This window comes from Cherax quadricarinatus, chromosome 53 (assembly GCF_038502225.1).
Source record: "Cherax quadricarinatus isolate ZL_2023a chromosome 53, ASM3850222v1, whole genome shotgun sequence".
NCBI classification, from domain to species: domain Eukaryota; kingdom Metazoa; phylum Arthropoda; class Malacostraca; order Decapoda; family Parastacidae; genus Cherax; species Cherax quadricarinatus.
The window spans coordinates 15,720,726-15,742,846 of record NC_091344.1 but is presented as its reverse complement, the minus strand read 5'-3'; the positions used below and the strand labels follow the sequence as shown (position 1 = coordinate 15,742,846).

Below are 22,121 nucleotides of genomic sequence, written 5' to 3'. Positions count from 1 at the left end.
ATGTCCGCCCTATCCCTCCTGTCCTCCAGTGTCGTCAGGTTAATTTATTTCCCTTAACCTCTCCTCATAGGACACACCCCATAGTTCCGGGACTAGTCTTGTCGCAAACCGTTGCACTTTCTCTAATTTCTTGACGTGCTTGACCAGGTGTGGGTCCCATACTGGTGCTGCATATTCCAATATGGGCCTGACGTATACGGTGTCTTGAATGACTCCTTACTCAGGTATCGAAACGCTATTCTTAGGTTTGCAAAGCACCCATATGCTGCAATAGTTATTTGGTTGATGTGCGCCTCAGGAGATGTGCTCGGTATGATGCTCATCCCAAGATCCTCTTGCTTGAGTGAGGTTTCCTGCAGCCTTTGGCCCCCAAGCCTATATTCCGTCGGCGGTCTTCTTTGACCTTTCCCAATCTTCATGACTGCACATGTTAAAGTCCAGGAGCCATTTGATGAACCAGGCTTTCAGGCTGTGCGCGCGCGTGTGTGTGTTTGTGTGTGTAATCAGATCCCTGGCAGTGTTTTCGTTGTCGGCTTTTGTTTACGCCCTGGAGTATTTTGTAGGTCGTTCTTACAGTCACGGAAATACTGCAGCTTTCATTCTTTCTTCATAACTCATTCCTTTGAGTCCAGGCGACAGTCTGGGATGCAGCCTTCGGAATTTTAAAACAGTGTATCATCTATAAATGTGTGTGTGTTGTGTAGTGTATCATCTACCTGGGGAAACAGGTGGTGAACCAGGATTGTCCCGGGGAAGTCACCTTCGTTAGCGCTGCTTAGGTTGGTTAAACTCAAACTTTGTTATAAACTGATTTGAAAACCGACAAGTTGAAGATTGAGACACTTGTGCAACATATGGGAATCTTTATTCAGGAAACGTTTCGCCACACAGTGGCTTCATCAGTCCAATACAAAGTAGAAAAGTGTAAGGAGAGGAGGAGTTTGAGGTAATCAGTCCCTCAACCAGGAGTCGATGTGTTCAGTCCATCATCACTCTTGAAGAAAACTTTGTGACAGTCAAATGGGTGACTGTTTAACAAGTTTTGAACAGTGATTGCCTGACCAAGTCTTCTGCTGTGCTAGGCGAGTTCCCAGTTTATTTTATCACCCGTGTCAAATGTAACATGTCAGGCTAGATTAATATTACTAGTGTGTGGGGGAAGTTGGGTGTGGGGTGACAGCAGGAGGGGATGTAGACGTGGGTGGAGAAAGGATGTAGGTGTTCATGTGAGTGAGATTAATTCATTCATTCATTCATTGTGTGTATTTATACCTGCCTAGGTGTGTTTAAGGGGAAAAAAGGGATTTGACCACAGTTGCTATGCTCGTGTAAATGAGTGCATGTGTAAGTGGGCGAATGTGTGCGACAGTGCGTGTGCATATGGGCGACAGTGCGTGAGCATGTGGGCGAATGCGTGTGACAATGCGTGTACGAGTGAATCAGAAGGCAGCCAGACATACACACATGGGGGAGGACCTAAACGAAGAAAAAAAACTAAGAGACGTACTAAAAAAAATGTGGATTTGCTTGTAAAAGATCAGTTACACTTATTATATACACAAATGTAATCCTGTTAGGCTCTTATAGGGTCTGGTTCCTAGCTTGCTTGTGTATACATAAGTTGTGCTACCCTCCATGTGAGGTATCCGGGGCACTCAAGAAACTGGCAGCTTCAACTCCGACATAAAAGTAATCGAGCAGCCTTAGTTTTAATAGAGGAAAAGCTGTGCGACCCTTGTGGGTTTAGTGCTTAATTATGATTATAATAATAATGATAAAGTAAAAAGAACTTGGGGGGAAATAGTGTGCAAATATGTAAATGCAGGAGAATGTTGTATGGGGATAACATTCGGCTCTGTGGAGAGCTTTACCAAGTGTGTGTAGTGTAGTTATGTGAGTGTGTAGTAAGACCACTCTCCTGCGCAAACTAGGGAGGTAGTCTAGAATTCTGTGCAAAGTCTGTAAAATTTAAATGTTCGTCAGTTTAAATTTAGAAAGGACATACGTAAGTTCTGGTTTTCAGAGTTGTCGATGCTTAGCTTGAAAGAGAGATTGGATGAATATACGAGTGAGGAGGACTGGGTTTCATTATTAACCGAGGTTTTGAAGCTTATTCTTGGGAAGCTTTGGGAAAAGGCTGGACAAGCGGATGGGCGTACCTGGAGGGGGTTTTGGGGGTCAACGCCCCCGCGGCCCGGTCCATGACCAGGCCTCGAAAAAGACTGATGCCAGCAGCATTTGGTGTTCCCAGGCAGTCACCCATCCATGTACTAACCAAACCCAATGCTGTTTAACTTCGCTGATCGGACGTGAAGCAGTGCGTTCAATGTGGTATGGCCATTGGGTGGGTGTGAATTGTTTGTTTAGAGAAGGCCTTGCCTAGTTTGGGCCAGTGGGGCTGCTGTAGTGGTCCTCTATTCTTAAGTTCTTAAGTCACGATATAGCTTGACACTGAGCGAAATATTGTCCTAATGAAAGCTTGTGCTGCAGCTTCTGTCCATGAGTTCTGTCCACCAGTTCTGTCCACCAGTTCTGTCCACCAGTTCTGTCCACCAGTTCTGTCCACCAGTTCGTCATTTCATCCATGTAAAAGACTTTGTTTTTCTTGCAGGTAAGATAATGGTGCGATTGCTGCGTCTGGTCCAGGTGTATAACACTCTAAGGTAGGTGTTGTTACACCTGCAGTGTCTGGTCCAGGTGTATAACACTCTAAGGTAGGTGTTGTTACACCTGCAGTGTCTGGTCCAGGTGTATAACACTCTAAGGTAGGTGTTGTTACACCTGCAGTGTCTGGTCCAGGTGTATAACACTCTAAGGTAGGTGTTGTTACACCTGCAGTGCCTGGTCCAGGTGTATAACATCTTCAGGTACGTCCTTGTATATAGTGGTAATGCTAAGAGAGGTAGTGGCCACCTCAGTGTGATTACTGAGTGATGGTCACTTTAGTGTGACCACTGAGAGAGGTGGTGGTGGTGGTGGTCACCTCAGACCACCGCTGATGTATCAACAATTCATAAATTTCCATAACATTTGCCCTTCAGATAAGAGCGTCCTCTTCGCTTCCTCTTATGGTTTATTCCTATTTGTTTATGTTCCTCCAAACCTGTTTTTGTCTCTCTGCTTGTTTGTTTGAGTGTCCATACGTCCTTCTTCATCTCTCTCTTCCTTTGTCTCCTTTTGTTTCATGAATGATAGTCATTCTTGGCTCCGTCTCTGCTCCCTGCACATGTGTGTGTGTGTGTGTGTGTGTGTGTGTGTGTGTGTGTGTGTGTGTGTGTGTGTGTGTGTGTGTGTGTGTGTGTGTATATATATATATATATATATATATATATATATATATATATATATATATATATATATATATATATATATATATATATATATATATATATAATGTCTGCCGAATAGGTAAAACTTGCGCTTTTGGCTTAAATAGCAATGCTCTTCTTGCCGAATAAGGCAAGCGAAAATTTGTGAATGCAATAATTAAGCAAAAATCATCCTGAACCTAACAAAAAATATATATTTCATTGTGTTTGTTTATTAGTAAACTAAGTAAGTTTTTTAAGGTTCTTTTGGTACAAAATTATTAATTTTTACATTAACATAAACGGAAAAAATCTTTAAACGTGTAAGAGGAAATTTTAGAAAGGACTTAATTTTAAATTAGTTCTTGCTAATTGACCAGTTTTACCTATTCGGCACGACATATATATATATATTAGAGAGAGAGAGAGAGAGAGAGAGCAATGAAACCACAAAACAAGTGGTATTGAAACATTTACCAAACTGCGGCAGGCCAGGTTTCGACCACATGACACATTGTCCCGCCTCAAGAGACAAAACGTACATGTCACCTTATTCAGTCTGACATCAATCCTACAAACAACATGAGCCTAGCGAGCTAGACTTGTTTCATGTTGCGAGGACACTCGTAGCAATATATTATCAAGGAACAATGATTGTTCCTTGATAATGTGAGTAGTCACGAAAGCGCTTGGAATTTCTCTATTCTTTCACAGTGGTTGTTTTGCGCATATATATATATATATATATATATATATATATATATATATATATATATATATATATATATATATATATATATGCATATATGCTTAACAATTTGTAAACAGGCGAAATTATTTACAAACATATTGTCTCTACGTCCACAGCAGGACATGTGAACTCTTTTATCCGAGTCCATAGTACTTTACCACAGAGCCAGACTCCAGATAAGTATGGGCGCCTAGCCGAAGTTAGACGATGTTGCCCCATACCCCGGGGCACCAGTTATTGATGAAATAACTTTGAAAACAAACCTAGACTTCCCCTCCCGTAAGTTATTTTTCGTTTGTGCTTCTGTGATGTGATCTGAGGGTGTTAAGGATTATGTCTCTAACTGGTTCCTCTTTGTTGGTGATTGCTTAGTATGTCTAATTCCTCCTTGTTCATGATTGTCTCTGACAAGTTCCTCTTTGTTCATGATTGTTATGCATACTAGTTCCTCTTAATTCAGGAACATCAGATCAAGTGTATTTTAATTTCGAGTGGGTTTCTGTTATCTGTTCAACGAAAACTTTCGTTAAGTCGCTTCAGTTTTCTGGTATATACCTGTCGAGCTAGCCTGCTTCCAGGAACCATTCCTAGTATAATGTTTTGATTTACCACCTTCCATTTCATAATTGGGAGGTTGAAATCTCCAAGGAGGATAATATTTGTGGTGTGGGGTTTTTCAAGGCAACTATCTATCTTCCTTATCTGATCCGTGAATTCCTCAGCCGTTCCTCTCGGTGGTTTATATACAAAGATAATTACCAAATTCCTATTTTTCCACTTTAATACTAAAACTTACACTGAATCTTTTGATGAATTCAGCAGTTCTGTGCAACGTAATGTATCATTCATATAGTCCTACTCATCCCTGTGACCTGTTAACTCTGTTACATCTGTACATATTGTAGTTTTTATTATGTCGCCGTCCAAAACATTTCGTGTTAGTGTTTCTGTAAATGCTCCAGACATGGCATTCGCTTTTGTGAGGAGCCTAGTAATCTAACTAACTTTGTCATATTTATTTGATTTTAAAATCTGAATGTTACCAAAAAGGAAACAATTTACCTTTTAAGATGTTTTGGTTTAGTCTGGGTTTTGTTAGTACGACTGATAATATACCACCTCGTGTGGAAACTGGTGTACATATCTCTGCTTGCTCCAGTATTGGTTGTACATATATTTGTTATGCATTCGACCACCATGTTATGTGTGCGACTGGCTTGGTCTATTCCACTGCTGTGCACTTCTGTACCATCATCTGTTTTTTTTTTATGTTTGTCCTCTTTTTCTGGATCTGCTCATTATTCTCTTCGGCTTAAAAAAATAATAATAATAACTTTTCCTACTCGTGCTTTCTCAGTAGCGTCGGGTTCCTTTCACGTGGTAGTGTGGGCAGCTGAGGTCCTAACATTCTCCGAGCTACATTGAGGTTTTGTACATCTCTGGATGGAAGTACCTGCGTTCCTTTTATAGAGCGACGCTTTCCCTGATCATATATGAACATTTTTCTGGTTAAGTGAAAGGACACAAGTGTAACTAATGTGACATTTTATTTTGGAACGTTTCGCTCTCCAGGAGCTTTATCAAGCTGTTATAAACAATATACAGTATGTTGCACATGTCTAATTCTTTAATACACATTATTGTTTGTAACGGCTTGATAAAGCTCCTGGAGAGCGAAACGTTGCCACATTAAAATGTCGCAGAAGTTGCACTTGTGTTCTTTTAATTAGCATATTGTTGGTAATTCTACCAACATTAATACATTTTCTGGCTTGTTTGTACCAGCAGTCTCCTCGGCTGTTTGTGCACGTGGACAGCATGGAATTTACTGTTGTCTTTACTGTCTATATTTTCTGAGGTAGTATTATTTTCGTTTTTTGTGAGGAGTTCTGGATTCTCTTTTCTACATTTTCCTGATCATATGTCTCCAGGTTGTTCTGTTTCTTGTTTTCCTGCTATTGTTGTCTCGTTCTCGTTTATGTTTTGTTTAAGTATATCGTGGTTTATATGAAAAAAAAAAGAATTTTCTGGTTTTTGGAGGCTACTAAGAATTGGCTTCAACCACCCACACCTAATTATATATACCTGACCGAAAACAGGTTGGACAGATATGGATATGTGTAAGTTAGACCTGTCTAGCATGGGGCAGTAAATGAAGAATTAGACACGTGCACATCTTGGTATCTTTATTGTAGACGCTTCGCCAACCAGTGGCTTTATCAGTACAAAATTCAACGACATAATTGTATTGAAAAAGCCATTGGATGGCAAAACGTCTACAGTAAAGATACCCAGATGTTGCACGTGTCTAATTCTTCATCTTGTACCATACATGTACATGAACCAGTAGGCCTACTGCGGTGCTCCTCCATTTGTACGTTCTTATCTCAGGGGCGAATCTGACTCCACTCTCACCATGCCAAAGGGTAGTCAGACCTGACGCTCCCACGCCAGATCCTCCTACCCAGCAATAAACTATCAGCATTCCTTGGGGACGTGACTGAAGAGAGGTCAGAGAATTTAGCCGGCTTGTGGCCTTGGTTACAAGACCCATATAAGACCTGGCCCCGGACCTGACCCCTTGCCCCAAGAAATTAGCACCTACTCGTCCTCGTGGTAGCTTTTGTGGCTGCTGCCATCTATTGAGCAGGAATTACGCCTTTAGAAAGAGGCGTGAAAAGTATTCCCTTAGAATGGAACGTGAAGTGTTCACTTAGAAAGGGGCGTGAGGTGTTACCTTAGAAAGGGGCGTGAGGTGTTCCCTTAGAAAGGGGCGTGAGATGTTCCCTTAGAAAGGGGAGTGATGTGTTAACTTAGAAAGGGGCGTGAAGTAAGTGTTGTATGCGCCGGCGACCTCTTCAAGAGATAGTGCTTTGATGCTAGTGAAGGTCTTTTGATACAAGGAATTGAAGCTGTCCGTCCCTCTCATTGGCTGCAACTTGCTTTTTTCTCCCGTTCAGCAGGTACTCCACGACTCTTGTGGGTTTAGCTCTAACTGTAATTATAATAATGTGCAGTATTTTTACTGTTCTTTATTTCTAGAATATTTAATTGTCGTGTGATGGCAGGTGATAGTGTGACAGGGGATTTAGTGATAGATGATTGTGATAAATGATTGTTAGTGATAAGTGATGCTTGTTACTGTGATAGGTGATTGTTAGTGTTATTGTAGGTGATTATTATTAGTGTGATGATAGGTGATTATTATTAGTGTGATGAGAGGTGATTGTTGTTAGTGTGATAGGTGACTGTTAAATGTGATAGGTGATTGTGGTGTAATACGTCATTGTGTCATAAGTAAGTATTGTGTGATAGGTAATTGTGAGAAATATAATAGGGAATTATCGTGCAAAGACAAGGATTTGTTGCTAGTATAATAGGAAATTATAATGAGCAAGTGTAATGATAGGAAATTATAGTCAGCAAGTGTAATGACAGATAATTATAGTAAGTGTAATAGATAATTATAGTGAACCAGTGTAATGATAGGTACATGAGGCTACAGATGGAAGGTGAAGCACAGAGGAGTCACGCGGATGTTAGAAAATACTTCTTTAGCCTTAGTGATCAGGAAGTGAAACGAAGTAGAGGACGAAGTGGTAGAGGCAGAATCCATACATAGCTTTAAGAATAGATATGATAGAGCTCAAGTAGCCAGGAGAATGTGAAACAAGTAGCGGCCAACAGAGGCACAGGGCCGGGAGCTGACTAGACCCCTACAAGCAGAATTGAGTGAGTACACTCACTCCCCCCACACAGTTATTAAGCTTATAATTAAAAAGAGTTATATATATATATATATATATATATATATATATATATATATATATATATATATATATATATATATCGTGCCGATTAGGTAAAAACTTGCGATCTTGCCTTAAATAGCAATGCTCTTCTTACCGAATAAGGCAAGCGAAAATTTGTATATGCAATAATTTCACAAAAATCATTCTGAAACTAACGAGAATTTTAAATGTTCTTGCTAATTGATCAGTTTTACCTATTAGGCACGATATATATATATATATATATATATATATATATATATATATATATATATATATATATATATATATATATATATATATATATATATTATATATATATATATATATATTGTGTGTATATTATACATGAAAATTCTTGATAGTGTATGAACGGGTATTGTGCATGACACCGAACACTGCCATTATAAACAAGGCATCAGAATGTTACGTAAATTAAACGAAAACCTGAAGTACAAGAACATTATCCGTAATAGCTCTTGTAAAAGGGTGATTAGGAGCTTGTTAGCTAGTTAGTGTTGCCGTAATGACCACACGTGTGTAACCTCATCACCTTTCAATACCCTCTTCATGTCTACAAAGCTAGGGTTATAATCCCGTTTTCTCTTGCGTTTGTGAGGTAAGTAGAGGGTAGGCTGCAGTGTTTTGTTGATGGACCGTGAGTAACGCTTTGGGATAGCATGCTGGTGCATAGGAGAAGTTGTTTACCTTTACCACGATGTCTTCATTATCGTGGAAGACAGGACACGCATACACTTAGGGCATTTTTACTGTACACGTTTGGATCCTGGGGCTTCGATCACACTATCACTGGGAGTGACCAAAGTTCCCGCACCGAAACATTTCCAGTTAAGATGTCTTAAGTATATGCACGTGTCCTATCATCCAAATTGTCGTTCTCGTTATATATTCTATCTTCTGAGTAGACGTAATGGTATCAGTATATGAATGGTGTACTATGTTAGAAGTGATCAAGGTCCCAGGACCGAAACGTTTTCTAATAAATATGTTATAGTGTTAAATACCGATCAGTAAATAAGATATTACAAAGACCCCAATGGAAATCAGTCACTTCGCCTGACTTTTTGGTGCTGTCCTAGGTAATATACGTGCATGATACTATGTATGAAAATTGTAATCACCTAAATTTGTGTAACTGTAATTGTGTACTTGTACCTAAATAAACTTAGTCACATTGGCAACGTTCCTACATAAAGACACCCAAGTGTTGCACATGTATGTTACTCATCTATAGTCAGAGGAGGAGTAAGGAGGGAAGGTCACAAGAAATGACAGAGAAGTATGTGAAGAGCTCAACATGAGATTTAAGGAAGTATTTTCAGTGGAGACAGAAAGGACTCCAGAAAACCAGAATGGTGGGGTATACCAACAAGGCTGGACACAATACACACTACTGAGGAGGAGGTGAAGAGGCTGCTACGTGAGCTAGATACCTCAAAGGCGGTGGGATCGGACATCTCTCCGTGGGTCCTGAGAGAGGGAGCAGAGGTGCTGTGTGTTCCACTAACAATCTTCAACACGTCTATTGAAACATGACAACTACCTGAGATGTGGAAGACAGCAGATGTAGTCCCAATTTTTAAGAAAGGCAGGCAGCATTGAACTACAGACCAGTGTCACTGACATGTATAGTATGCAGAGTCGTGGAGAAGATTATCAGGAGAAGAATGGTGGAGCACATAGAACGGAATGAGCTGATACATAATAACCAGCACGGTTTCAGGGAAGGGCAATCCTGTGTCACAAACCTATGGGAGTTTTACGACAAAGTGACAGAAGTAAAGCAGGGTAGAGAGGGGTGGGTAGATTGCATTTTCTTGGACTGTAAGAAGGCTTTTGACAGTGTAAAAGCTAGAGGATCAGGCAAGAAAGGCACTGCAGTTGATCAGAGACTACCTGACAGGAAGGCATCAACGAGTCATGGTTCGTGACGAGGTGTCAGAGTGGTCGCCTGTGGCGAGCAGGGTTCCAAAGGGTCAGTCCTAGGGCCAGTGCTGTCTGGTATATGTGAATGACGTTACGGAAGGGATAGATTCGGAGGTGTCCCTGTTTGCAGATGATGTGAAGCTAATGCGAAGAATTCAATCGGATGAGGATCAGATAGGACTACAAAGGGATCTGGACCATGTCTGCAAGCCTGGTCTAGCAACTGGCTCCTGGAGTTTAACCCCACCAAGTGCAAAGTCGTGAACATCGGGAAAGATCAAAGACCGCGGACAGAGTACAGTCTAGGTGGCCAAAGACTGCAAACCTCTTTCAAGGAAATGGCTCTTGGGGTGAGTATAATACCGAGCACATCTCTTGAGGAGCAGATCAACCAAATAACTGCTGCAGCATATGGGCGTCTGGCAAATCTAAGAATAGCGTTTCGAAAGCTCAGTAAGGGCTCGTTCAAGACTCTGTATACCGTGTACGTCAGGTCCATATTGGAGTATGCAGCACCAGTTTGGAACCCACACCTGATCAAGCACGTCACGAAATTAGAGAAACTACAAAGATTTGCAACAAAAGTAGTCCCAGAGCTAAGGAGTATGTCCTACGAGGAGAGGTTAAGGGAAATCAATCTGACGCTGGAGAACAGGAGGAATAGCGGGGGGGGGGGGGGGGGGGAATGAAAACTACATATAAAATATTGAGAAATTGACATGGTGGATAGGGACTGGATGTTTCAAAGATGGGACACAGCAACAAAGGGTCCTAACTGGAAGTTGAAGACTCGTATGAGTCACAGGAATGTTAGGAAGCATTTCTTTAGTCCAAGATTCCATGAAGTGGAACAGTCTGGAGAGTGATGTAGCGGAGGCAGGATCCATACATAGCTTCAAGAAGAGGTAGACAAAGCTCATGGAGCAGGGAGAGAGTGGACAAGTTCGCGATCAGTGAAGAGGCGGAGCCAGGAGCTATGAATCGACCCCTGGAACCACATATAGGTGAGTATGCACGCGCGCGCACACACACACACACACACACACACACACACACACACACACACACACACACTAACAGGATAACCTCAATCAGATCATATAAGTACTTTCTCCTAAATGGTCATCATCTGTGATGATGAGGTGGTCATCCCCGTCATACTGAAGTAGTGGTGACGGTGACTCAGCACTCACTGTAAATGATAGTTAATGAGGAAGATTGTAGGTAGCAGTTGAGGTGGTGTAGATAATGTGCAAGATTATAGGTAGCAGTAAAGGTTGGGTAGGGGTAAAAAAAGGTTTATGATAAGAAAGGGAAGAGAGTGGGGTGTAAATGGATGATGATGGAGGGCAAGGTGGTGGAGGGCAGGTTGGAGAAGACCTGAAAACACAGGTAATAACATGAGTGAGGGAGACAGCAATAACCTCTTCCTGTTATACAGGTGTCCCGTGAATATGAAAATGGTATACAATACTGACAGGTTGATAAGGAAGACACACGTGCAACAGTGAGGTATCTGTATTCCGAAACGTTTCACCTAAACAGTAGGCTTCTTCAGTCGAGTACAAAAGAGCAGAGGCAGTAGAGGTGTGAAGATGTAATCAGTCCATCACTCTTGAAGACGTAGTTTTGAGGTGGTCAGTCCCCCAGTCTGGAGAAGTTTTGCTCCATAGTGAAATTGAAGTTGAAGCAACAGTATGGAGACAGTGTCAAAAGGTGAGGCGCTAGTAAAAGAAAGAAGGTAATCATTGAGAGGTTAGGCCCCTCGCAGACCCATCCCTTCTCACTTGAAAAGTTGTCAAAGGTGTTTTCTGCACCAAGATACCGGTGTGTTGCAGGTGTCCCCTGGCTTGGTAGGCAACGCTCTCGCCTCATACATTTAAGTGTCGGTGTTTTAATCCCCGGCCGTGTGGAAACGTTGGGCACGTTTCCTTATGATTGCTGTCCCTTTTCACCTAACAGTAAATAGGTACCTGGGTGTTATTAGACTGTTGTGGGTCGCATATCAGTCCTCGATGACGCACTGACTTTCTTGGGTTATCTTGGGTGGATAACCCTCCGGGTTAAAAATTCGAACAAATCTTATCTTACCTTGAGACCAATCTGAAGGCGGGGTAGCACTGCTGCAGACGGGCGAGTATTGTCACTGCAGCAGTCACATGACTGAGGGGCGATGCTAGTGTGCTGCAGCAGCAACAGAAGACAAAGAAAACAGACTGATATCACATTAGTGGTGCAAAAATATCAACATGTTGATGAAAAAAGACACGTGTGCAACATTTTGGTATCTTGTGTAGACGTCTCGGCAGTCAGTGACGTTTTGAAGCCAATGCAGAGAATAAATACTAAGAAGACTCAGTGCTGTAGACCTACTGGTTCAAGCTGAGCAGTCCACCTCACACCCCCACACCCACTGTGTACTTATCTAACCTAATTTTAAAGTTACTCAAGGTTTTAGCTTCAATAACTCTGCTCATTCACAATTCTCTTACCAAACCAATGCTTTCCTAGATCCTTTCTAAATCTATTTTTTTCTAACTTGAACCCATTGCTGCGAGTCCTGTCTTGGTTAGATATTTTTAGCACGTTATTTACATCACTTTTATTTATTCATGTTTTCCATTTATACACCTCAATCATATCCCCAATCATATCTACGCCTTTCTAGAGAGTGCAGAGTCAGTGCTCCTAGTCAGTCCTCGTAGAACAGATTTCTGATACATAGATCAACTTCGTCATCCTCTTTACGTTTTTCAGCACATTTATGTCCATTCTGTAATACGGTGATCGGAACTGTGCAGGATAATCTAAATGGCCTAACCAACGTTATATAGAGTTGAAGAACAACCTGCGGACTCCTGTTATTTATACTTGTTGATATGAAGTCAAGAATTCTGTTAGCTGTATTGTGAACACTTATGCATTGTTGTCTTGGTTTTAGATTGCTGCTAACCGGAACTCCTAAATCTTTTTCGCATTCAGATTAAGACCTCCATTATTTAGTTTACAAGCTTCATGGTTATTTTCTTTTCAGAGGCTTAGTAGTTTACATTTGTCTACATTAAACTGCGCCTGTCTCTACTCCGACCGTTGAACCAGTCTATTCAGATCTTTCTGTAGCACTCTAGTCTGCTCGTCAGAATTAATCCGACGGCCTATTTTGGTGTCGTGGCAAACTTGCTGATATCACTATTTATTCGCTCTTCTGTGTCGTTATGTATATTGTGAACACTGACCTCTGTGAAACACGGATGTGACACGTCCCCCCACTCATTTTTTCCCATTTATGGAAACTCTATTGCCTGTCTGTCAACCACGCCTCTATCCATGAAAAAATATCTTTTATTCCATGTGCCTCTATCCTCAACTATCTCCGATGTGGAACTATGAAAAGCCTTATTGAAGTACTGAAGTCCATATATACTATATCATATTCATTACCATGATATACCTCCCCAAAAACAGTAAAAAAAAAAAAGTTAGTAAATTCGTAACGCAGGAACGCTGTTTTGTAAAACCGTGCTGAGATTCATTGATAATTTGTCTTTCAAGATGACTTCGAATAGCCTCGGTAATTATTGATTATATAAATTTTTCCACAATGAAGTTTAGGCTAATTGGTCTATAATTCGAAGCTGAAGACCTGTAGACAGGTATCACATTTGCCATTTTCTACTAATCCGGTACTTTGCCAGTTTTTAGTAATACTAGAGACAATGGAAAAAGTGGGGAGGTGATTTTGAGGTGTTGATAGAAGGTGTTCAGACTAGGTGTTCAGTCCCTCAGCCTTGATAGAAATTGTTCAGTCTCTTAGGCGAAGTAACTCAACTACTACTGTCAAGACTGAGGAACTGAGCATCTCAAAATCACCCTTCCACGTTTTCCACCGTCTCCAGTACTTAATATTTAGTCTCTATATGGATTGAAAAAGCCACTGACTGGCTTTTAACGCCATACATTTAACCATTGAAGCCTAATAACCCAAGAAGTTGAAGCACTCTGACTTGTTACTTTTATTGGAGGAAGCCTTCTGTTCTCTGCCTAGGATGGGACCCACAACAGTTGGCGAACACCTAGGTACTTCTTTTCTGTTACGTGAACAAGAACAGCAAGTGTAAGAAGACTTGTTCATGTCTCTCGGCTCTCTCTGGACTCGAACTAAGTCCTTTCGGCCAATAATCCCCGCACACTATCATCGTCATCAGTGAACACTAATGTAAACAATTACATCCCATCATCGTCACTAAGGTAATCTGACCCCTCGTTTGGCAGTAGAAAAAGATGATGGGTGTATCTGTTGATGACCACAGCAAGTGAATTATAGAAGACAAATGAGAATATTTGTCCGTCCTGAGTGTCGACGAAGAGCAGGAAATTACCTCTCGAGGTAATAGCAAATTGTTATTGTTACAAGTGCCAAGGATCGAAACATTCAGATTTGTGGCACCGCTAAATTACACGTTTGAATGTCACTCATCTAATTTAATCACAGTCCTACAATTTTATTCCAGTCATAAAGCTCCCTCTAACACAGATATCAAGTAATCTTGAAGAAAAATAATGAGATAATGACCTCCCACGGGTCCTGATGCAGAGATGTTGAGGGTCCTCCACATTATTAGTGACTATCAGTTGCCTACAGTGAAGGGGACTCTCAGGATCAGATAGCAGAAGAATATTGGAGCCCCTGATGATTTTTGAGGTGATAGTGAGGTGAGGTGATAATGTAGGTGATGCACTCACCATGGCTGCCATGTGAGGATCGAGTTCTAGCTCTTGCCTCCTAAAACATACAGTAGACAGGTGTTTTGCTGGCCTCTTGGGATTCATGAAATCTGCTTTTGAATATATATAGTTACTGCCACCATCTCTTAACATAGATAATGCCACATAATTTCAAACTTTAACTGAAAAAAATTGCTTCTGAACGTCAGTTTGCTACTTTGGGTGTTTAGCTTCCATTTATATATGTTCTGCTGTGTTCCATATCTTGGGCAAACCTAACCAGTAAATCTCTCAGTTCACCCTCTTCAAGAATTCTCAAACTTCAGTTTGAAAATTTTCTGACACTGCAGTAGGCCAGTAGGCCTAGTGCAGTGTTCCTCCTTGTACTCTTAACATTGAGAAGATTGCCTGATTTTTATCTTTTATTTTTTCCTGTCGGTGCCCCTGATTATCTTGTGCGTTGTGATCATGTCTTCCCTTGTCCCTTCACTCGTCTAAGTAGGTCACGTCTCTTATCTGAGAGACCAGTCTGATGGCACATCTCTACTTCCTCGAGCTTCTGTATGCAAATTAATAAGTGGCTGCACAGTGGTACTGTATATTCGAGAATTAGCTTGATATACGTGCTATATGTCTTCTTAGATGATTCCCTCTTTAGGCTCTGGACGTCAGATCTTAAATTTGCCGGTCGTACATATGCCACTGATGTTATCGGGTCAGTGTGCGCCCCAGTAAGGAGGTTGACTGTGAGGTCCCACTCTGGTCTCTTCCTTTGATGCTTAAATTTGCTTCTCTCCCATCGTGTCGGTATTTTATATCATTTATCTCCATCCATTGTTATTGCAGTCATCCGTGTAACCTCACCCATCTTAAGCATCTAGACCAGTCATTTCCAAAGTGGGCGGTACCGCCCACCTGGGGACGGTGGAAAGATCCAAGGAAGGCCGTTGAAAAACTTGGAATTTACATTAAACGTAAAACCAAGAAATAGGTGCATTTCTATATGCGTGTTTGGGGGGGGGGCGCTAGGGATGTGGCCTGGGTGCCAAGGTAAAGACAACCTGAAAAGGTTTGGGAACCACTGGTCTAGATGGTAGAGTCTGAGTGTTAATTTACTGACCACGGCTCGAGCACCTCGCCCACCCTTCTGTTTATTCATGTTCTCTCAAATTTTAGTTAAGCAGAGATTTAATCTCAAGTGGAACATAAGCAGCCTTGTGAAGGCATATAATTTCCGGATGAATTCCGAAATATTTAAAAGGTTTCCGTTCGTTTGAGAGGACGTTAATACCTCTACAGAAGACACCATAAAGGGAGTTGAGTGTCAGTTTTTAGAAATTATTTTACTTTAAGCAAACAATAAGTAAAAAGAGATGTATAAATGAATAATTTTCACCATTTTTAATTTTATTTCTACGATGCAGAAAGTGATATTTGTTTTTGGTCTGATGTGAAGGTGATTAACCCACAGTGAGTGGTGACCACTCTATCCTCAATATTATTAATTACCTCACCATCATCTTCACCAGCACTATCACTACCTTCGTCACCACCCTTACCACCACCCTCACCACCACCCTCACCATCATTAATCACTTCATCACCACGTTCATTCACCATTCTTACCATCATCACCTTCACATTACCCTCACCATCACCACTCTCACCATCATTACCCTCACCAACACCACTCACCATCATTACCCTCACCATCACCACTCACCATCATTACCCTCACCATCACCATTCTCACCATCACTACCCTCACCATCACCATTCTCACCATCACTACCCTCACCATCACCACCCTCACTACTACCCTCACCATCACTACCCTCACCATCACCACCCTCACCATCACTACCCTCACCATCACCACCCTCACCATCACCACCCTCACCATCACTACCCTCAGTCACTATCATCAATTCCTACACCATCTCCACCTCCCTCACCATCTTCATCACCACCACCCTCACCATCACCTCCCTCACCATCACCTCCCTCACCATCACCTCCCTCACCATCACCGCCTTCACCACCACCCTCACCGCCTTCACTACCGTCACCACCACCCTCACCGCCTTCACTACCGTCACCACCTCCCTCACCATCACCTCACAATCTTCATCGCCTCCCTCACCACCACCGCCTTCACCACCCTCACCATCACCTCACAATCTTCATCGCCTCCCTCACCACCACCGCCTTCACCACCCTCACCGCGGGCAGTTAACTATCAAACCATCTTATCCACGCCATCTACAGATCTTATTCAGGTAAGTAAGACAGAACAGCAGTGTGCTCCTGCACTACTCTAAGTGATAATTGTACAATGGAAACCAAATTTTCTCTGCATCCTTGTCATGTTCCATCACGCAGGATGGGTCGCTTACATTAAACGTGTCAGCCTGAACTGGCAGACTTGGGTAGTGTCAGGCTGAGCTGGGAGACTTGGGTAGTGTCAGCCTGAACTGGCAGACTTAGGCAGTGTCAGCCTGAACTGGCAGACTTGGGTTGTGTCAGCCTGAGCTGGGAGGCTTCTTAACAGTCTCGTGACTACTGTCTTGCTTTCATCCTTCGTTCCTAAATTAATAATAATAATAATATAATAATAAATAATAAAAGTCATTAAGACTGTTGAAGAAATCTGATATATACAAATCTTCTTGGTTTTAATTCCATTTTTATTACCCCTGGTGTTCATAAAGTGTTGAAACAAGCAGTATTTTACGACACTTAAAATATAAGTAAAAAACCAATAATGAATATATCGCGCATATTTTTATAATCTCTTCCTCCCCCCTTCCTCCGGCCTCTCACAAATTAATATAATTAATGTGATATGACTTGATTATTTTTATTTTTTATGATAAGGATCGTCGTGCAAGACCTCTTTCGAGAAAAAAAAAGATTCATGGTATTGAGTTTTGTCTGTTAAGATGACACAAATAAGCTTAATTTACACGTAACCAAGAGGCCATCCTTTACAGAAATGCATTTGTCTTAGAACAGGTTCTATTCTTGTATGCGTAAATTATATTGATGGTTAAGGGAGGAGGCGTTGGGGGTATTTTTTGTCAGGGGAAATAGGAGAGTCATCTGTCGTAGGATTTTTATGACCTGATTAATAGTGCCTTTGACCCTATAAACTTAAAGGATCAAAAGTACCAGTAACTGTTGCTTCACTAGTGCTGGACTGGATGGTATGTATGTGTACGTGTGTGTACGTACGTACGTACGTTAATGTGAAAGCTACTCTGTTGCCTGGTATGTTTTATGTTTCTCTGAAGGCTCATGATCTCCAAAAAAAGTCAGTTATCCATTTGCTGAGATTGTTTATTTATTATGCAGAAATTTTGCAGAATAGATTAAAACAAACATAACCATGCCCTCTGTGGAAATATTACAGGCTTACAAGCTCTGATAGTCGCAGAATGTATAAAAGAACGAAACAGATTGACAGAGAACGTATATTTCGTCTCCTCCCAAGGCGTTCTCTCCCTCCTTCAATACTGCTACTTAGAGAAGGACGATAGTGTCCCATCACAAGGGACTTCTTCCATGACACTTGCTCTCTCTTTCAGGTCTTTCTGCTGAAGGAAGACGATAGTGTTTCTCACGAAAGATCTCTCCCAAGACGCTCTCTTCCTCCTTGACTCCCTCCTTGCCGGAGGGAGAGGTGTTCCTCGACCCACCCAGCCTCGAGGTGGGATCTTCAACATAACAAGGAATCTTCAGCCTCCTCTTGTTTCTATGTGACAATTCCTCCACTTCCTCTTCTCCTTCCTTTCCCTTTTCTGACTATTCATTCTCCCCTTTCTTCCTACTGTTAACCCTAGCCTTGGTTTTAAGAGATCTTCATGTAAACTAATGTCCAGGAGAATGTTGCACGTGCAACATCAGTTGCAGATTACCTTATTTTCTGCTCTCTTCTTACATTATCTCTGCATTAAATTGATAAAGCCACTGCTTGGCGAACGTCTTCAAATAAAAATACTAAGTGTTGAACATGTGTTTAATTCCTCATCTATCGCAACATTTTAAAACTACGATAAATTAAAACATGAAGATGGAACACCACACACGAAACCACAACAGGTAATTACAAAAGTGGAATTGTATATATTTTAACACGAAAATAACACTACTTGTGTTGAATATATTCTCTGTTTTACTCATTTTCACCTGCAACTTCAGCGTTGCAGAGTAAGTGTGTGTTGCCAGTTACTGCATAAAATGACTGTAATCTTGGTGTTAAGAGGCAGTAACGCAGATGAGGATATTAATGTAATGATCCCTTGTCTGGCCAGCCATGATGCACGGCTCACGCTGAACACTTCGTGTTCACTGATGGCTCGTGTTGTAGGAGCTGGTGGCTGTGGGACTACTGCCAGACCTGGGATGTGTAGGAGCTGGTGACTGGAATTATTATCAGACCGGAGATGTTGTGTAGAAGCTGGTAGCTGTGGGACTACCACCAGACCTGGGATGTTGTGTACGAGCTGGTGGCTCTCACACTACTACCAGACCTGGGATGTAGTGTACGAGCTGGTGGCTCTCACACTACCACCAGACCTGGGATGTTGTGTACGAGCTGGTGGCTCTCACACTACTACCAGACCTGGGATGTTGTGTACGAACTGGTGTGTACACTACCACTGGGATGTTGTGTACTTTCTCACACTACTACCAGACCTGGGATGTTGTGTACGAACTGGTGGCTTTCACACTACTACCAGACCTGGGATGTTGTGTACGAGCTGGTGGCTCTGGGACTACTGCCAGACCTGGGATGTTATAAGCTGGTGGCTCTTGGACTACTGCCAGACCTGGGATGTTGTTTAGGAGCTGTGTGCTTGGAGACCACAGCAAGCCCTAGCAAGAGAAGATAAGGACCTTGGAGTAATCATAAACAGCGACCTCAAGAGTACCAAACAATGCCTATCTGTGAGCAGCAAGGCTAACAGAATGCCAAGTTTTGTAGTTTAAGTTTTCGAGTACCAGGTGCCATATTGACTCCCAATAATGAATTTGTTAGACTGCATCTTTAGTATGTTCTCCACTCTTAGTCCTCAAATTACGTGAAAGACGTAAAGAGAAGAGCTACCAAACTCGCACCGTCACTCAGAAACAAACTTTATGAAGAAAGACTCAAAGCACTCGACCATTTTTTTCTCTTAGGAAAATGGAGACTACGAGATCTCTTTCAAGTCTTAATTATTAAGATATTGAATGGCTTTGACTCACTTATGTTGGACTCGCTCAAACATGAAGAACTACTGGAAGCTCCGAATGAGTTCATAATTCGAAACGATAGAATGGAACTTCGAGACAGATGACACCACATGAATGCATGCAAAGTTTATTTTTTATACTGACAGCTTATAGCTGAATGGAATAAACTAATAACAGTCATACAAAAATCAGCTGGGCAAGCACTTCGCAAGTATAGGATGCATCGTGTTCTAGTGGGAGGAGTTATCATGTGGGAGTTCGATACGTGGATAGGGTAAAGTAATACTCACGTAGGCTGGTAGTACGTATAATTACAGATAATGTGGGGAGCGCCCAACAGCCTGCCTATCTCCTTGCTCACTCTCGTATCACTGACTGGCCGCCCACAATACCCATATGTGAGGGGGTCTTTGAATACTGCTGTGGTCAGCACAGTATGAATAGACAGTGACTCAGGCAGAGACGGTTGGTAGTGAGTCTACTGGTACACTGGTTACTGGTAACTGGTTACTACTACTGAGAGCTCGGCGACGCTAACGTATGTCGTCCCGACATACAACTAATACAAACTAGAGAGGGCAGGTGTACGGCTTGGGCTGATTCTATACAATGTCAAAGTACACAACAATTAAACATTATAACATACATAAGTAGAACATTGGAATGGAAGCTTACGTAACTGAAACTGTAATGCAATACAAGGTATAATATAGCACAACTCATCGAATGAAACTCAACGTTGGGATTACACAGTGGAAGTGATAAAAAAAATTTGATCGATTGATCTGTATTCATGTGATCTACGGATTCTGAGGAAGGAATATATACAAAGAAGTGTTTAACAGAAAGGCAGATTCGGTGCACTCAAATCTAGACTGTTAACTCTCAGAATGCGGAGAGAACATGAACACAAAAAAAAAATTCTTGAATACTGATAAGTTGATACTGTAATTATTCATCTATACAGGTTATTTACATTTAACCCCAACTCTGCTAGGGTAAGATTGACATATGCAGAATGGGTGTCATCTCTGGGAGGATCAAACTCTGTTGCATTGGCTAACTCATGCTGTATTTGAGGCAAATCTGAATTGGATGTTACAAATGATACTTGAGGATTTCTCAATACCTGTCGTGTACGTAGGGAATAACGACATTCAGGTTGATCGTCTGACTGAGTATCAGAGGAAGAGAGTACAGGATCAGGAGGATTGTCAAAGTCTGTCACATTAGTCTGGGTTGGAACATCATTATCATCACATACTAACTTCATATGATCTAAATGCGATTCTTTATACTGACCAGTACTAATATCTCTAACCTTATACTTATTACCAGTGATATGTTCAACTACTCGATAAGGACCAACAAACTTTTGATCAAGCTTTGGCATTGCAGACGTTTTGTTAAAGTTAATCAGCATAACTCTCGAACCTACTTTGATTTTGGATGGCTTTGCTCGAGTGTTTGCGACTCTTGTAAATTCTGCTGTTGATTTATGAAGTGTTTCACGGATTCTTCTAAAAACACTTTGAGCTAAGCTGGTACGAGTTGCTATGAAATCATCAGGGTTGTAATTTGGTTTCGGATTAGAATATAACAACTCATAAGGCAAACGTTTATCTACACCGTACAATGCATAATGTGGAGTGTCACCTATAGAAACATTGTAAGCAGAATTTATAGCACACTGCACATCAGGTATAACTTCATCCCAAGTTTCACTGTTTGGATTGATAGTGGCTCTCAAGACATCAAGTACTTTCTTATTGGTTCGTTCCGCTAACCCATTGCTGGCAGGATGATGAGGAACAATGGTGGATTTAGAGATCTTGTACAAGGTGCACAAATTTTCAAGAATTTCATTACAGAATTCACCTCCATTATCTGTTACTAGGGACTTAGGGGTGGTATGCCTGCAGATAATGCGTTCTTTAAACGCTTTAGCTACTGTCTCGGTAGTCTTATCTGCAATAGGAACTAACTCACAATATCTGGTGAAATGGTCTACCATAACACACAGATGTTTGTTGCCTTGGAGGGAACATTGGAAATTAGTTAACAAATCTAGAGCAACTCTTTCCCATGATTCGCTAGTAGTTGGATATACTTGGATTGGATTAGGACCATTAGCATTACCTTTATGTTGCATGCAGACACTACATTTCTTAACATACTCAGAAATATCAGTTGCCATACGAGGCCAAAAGTATTTCAATCTGGCTTGTTTTACTGAACGATCCATACCAGGGTGTGCAACACCTGGTACATCGTGAACTAGCTGTAAGACTACATTCACTAGTGACTGGAATTACTAACTGGTATACTCTTCTGCTAGGAGTACCCAACTCGGCTGTTCGA

General features: G+C 41.5%; 1 long non-coding RNA gene and 1 pseudogene across 1 annotated transcript in view; one reads left to right on the top strand and one right to left on the bottom strand.

Moving 5' to 3' along the window:
• LOC128692332 (uncharacterized) overlaps positions 1 to 18,488 on the top strand; it is a 297,304-nt gene extending 278,816 nt beyond the window's left edge. Inside the window, exon 4 of the long non-coding RNA XR_011393462.1 lies at positions 18,110 to 18,488. This is a non-coding gene — a long non-coding RNA (uncharacterized lncRNA). The remainder of the gene's footprint in view (positions 1 to 18,109) is intronic.
• LOC128705413 (5S ribosomal RNA) lies at positions 2,227 to 2,345 on the bottom strand (annotated as a pseudogene).
• Positions 18,489 to 22,121: the final 3,633 nt, after the last annotated feature.